The sequence below is a fragment of the Salvelinus namaycush genome, unplaced genomic scaffold (genome assembly GCF_016432855.1).
Source record: "Salvelinus namaycush isolate Seneca unplaced genomic scaffold, SaNama_1.0 Scaffold1301, whole genome shotgun sequence".
Classification (NCBI taxonomy): Eukaryota; Metazoa; Chordata; class Actinopteri; order Salmoniformes; family Salmonidae; genus Salvelinus; species Salvelinus namaycush.
This window is the reverse complement of record NW_024058011.1, coordinates 65292-68097: the sequence shown is the minus strand read 5'-3', so window position 1 is coordinate 68097 and position 2806 is coordinate 65292. Positions and strand designations below refer to the sequence as shown.

At 41.9% G+C, this 2806-nt stretch overlaps 1 long non-coding RNA gene across 1 annotated transcript; it reads left to right on the top strand.

Moving 5' to 3' along the window:
- Positions 1 to 341: 341 nt before the first annotated feature.
- Positions 342 to 2206, top strand: LOC120036322. The gene is made up of 3 exons (XR_005474466.1): positions 342 to 573; positions 1362 to 1492; positions 2050 to 2206. It is a non-coding gene; the product is annotated as an uncharacterized LOC120036322 (long non-coding RNA).
- Positions 2207 to 2806: the final 600 nt, after the last annotated feature.

Genomic DNA, 2806 nt, shown 5'->3' with positions numbered 1-2806 from the left:
GGCCTCTACGCTCATTGAGAGTGGGCTCCTGAATCCCCCTGTGGTTGGCGGTTGCAGTAAAAAATAAATATATACTACATACTGTATATTTTTTTATTTCTCCGGGGCCCAGGGGCAATAGCCCAGGTAAGCCAGCCCTTCCTATGTCAGAAAATAGCCAAGGCCTATTGACCTTATTCCTATGTGTTTCTGGATCAATCAATACAATTTCTGAATCCTTAAAATGTACATTTTGGTGTCTTGAAGTTTCCTATGACCTATAGGCCTAGGGAAATGCATTCATTTTGCAATGTATTAGCCTATTTCTTAGGTCTATAGAATATTTACTACACAACTGAAATATCAACATCAGTCATGTCGATTGTATAGGATTCCAGCGCCTTGACAGATGCACACACACCACTGTGGTGACACGTCCCCTATATGACTATCTCTGTCCCCACGTTGTGATTGCCCTCCCCCACTCCACTTTACCGCGCAGAGCCAGAGAGGGAAAATCACTTTCATCTGGAGAAGCTCGTCCGTTAACACGGGGCGGCCCATCTGCAGGTCCCCGCTGTTCCTAAAAGAAAGGTGAGCAATATCATATTTTCAAGAATTGAAATGATATGGAAAGTTATTTTCATGCTGTAGTACAATTCCACCACCATAAATCGTTGTATTGGTTTATGAACTATGTTAGCCTAGTTAGCTTGTTTGTTGCTAGTGCTAATGTTCGCTCACTATCTAGCTAATGCACTAGTGAGCCAATTTTGTTGACATTTGGGCGGGTAGCTTGATTAGTTAACATAACTGTTGATAAAGAGACTGATATTTTATGGCTATTTCAGTCAATTCTATCAGTGTGGTTATAAGTAACATGCATAGACAGCTAAATGGGACACGTGATCCCCATAGATGAACTTGAGACGGTAGCAGTTTGATAACATTAGATGGTGTTAGTTTAGCGAGCTAAAGTTGGCTGGCTGGAAACCAGGTGTTGTGCACCCCACCTTGCATCTCATAGCAGAGTGGAAGAGGGAAAGTCACAGATGGCATTTTTTACTGCTTCTAACGTGCTTGTTTTGTAGTCATCTAACAAACATACATTATGTCTCTTATAAATTGTAGGTTAAGCCATGAATGTTGATTGTCTGACAGCCTTGGTATAGTTAAGCAGTAAAGCACAAGGAAAGGTTGAGGACTGTTCTTACGTAAGAGGCAACGCGGAGTGCCTGCCTGGTTACAGCCCTTAGCCTTGGTATATTGGCCATATACCACAAACCCCCGAGGTGCCTTATTTCTTAAATATACCACAGTTTCAGCCAATCAACATCCAGGACCCAAACTACCCAGTTTATAATGTCTGCTTTATTCCACAGATTAAGGATTTGAGTTGGCCTGACGGAGAGATCTTCCAGGCGACTCCGGCCCATGGAGGATGCAGAGCATCACATCAGATCAAACATTGATAAACCAGTACTTTACCAGCGTTTTATCAATATCTTTAAAGGTAAGGTGAAGATTGAATATATTTCTGACAGTCCTAAATATGACAGCTATGAATTAGATGAATCAGATGTACATTTTAGAGGTTAGTGGGAAACAGTGAATTGGGATATATGGGCACAGTCACCCAGGAAAAAAGGTTTAAAGGAATAGCCATGTCTTTGTATTATGGTCATAGGATTCTTAAAGGTCCAGTACAGTCACACGATGCTCCATCTGAAATCTCCTTCCACCTGAAAAGGCCCACCTTGAAAACGAATCATTGGTTTAGAAGACAGAGTGACAACTGAATCTAGCCTCTTGAAAGACAGAGCAGCGCATCCCCCTCCCTAAACCCCCTGCTGCACACCTGAACCTCATTTTGATTGGCAGTGATATGTGTGAGATCACTTTTAGACAGTGTGAGGTCATTTTATGAGAACAGTTGTTTTTGGAGAAGCTTGGCAAGTTGAATGGGGTGATCATGTGACCGGAGTGGACCTCCAGACAGTGATTATTCTCTGTAATAATTGACAAGCACAATGCAATATCTCCTAATGTTTGTATTTTGTGTCTGCTAAGGACGGGGAGTTTTTGCCACTGAATTCATATCCAAAGGAGACTTTGTTGTGGAGTACCGAGGTGAACTGCTTACACAACAGGAGGGCGAGGTCCGAGCTGATCAGTACAATGATTCTGCAAAGGTGTTTCTTTTCGATTTCCAATGGAAAGGAAGAACATGGTGGTAAGTAGGATTGATGAGAACAAAATAAACATATTAATGCCTTTTGAGATCTAAAAAAAGCAACAACATTAAAATGGAGACAGACATTTAAATGGTTGGTAGCACAATATGCACTGTTGGCCTATCTCAGGCCCAGATCCTAATTTGACCTTGTCCCTGACCTAAACAGTAAGGAACAATATTAGTCTTCAAACCAACTGCTATCAGAGCATCTGCACTCCTTTTTTAAACAACAGTTAGGGACTTTTCTGCCCCTTTTCTGGAATAGAAACACTGTGCTGCAATATCTTCATTAAACTGTGACATGTTATGTTTCTATGCAGCATTGATGCATCTGAAGAAGACTCCTCCCTTGGGAGACTCATTCATGATGATCACTAAAGACTCAATCTCAAAATGAAGGCCATACAAGCAAACGATGAGCCACACTTGTGCCTCTTCGCGACTCGAGATATTGTAGCTGGCGAAGAGTTGACTTATAGTTACGGTGATTCAGACTGGCCATGGAGAACACAGGTGAGGAACTTTTTAAGATGCTAGATGAAATTACCACCCATCTTGGAAGAGCCGGGAGGATGAGCAATTCACTACCCT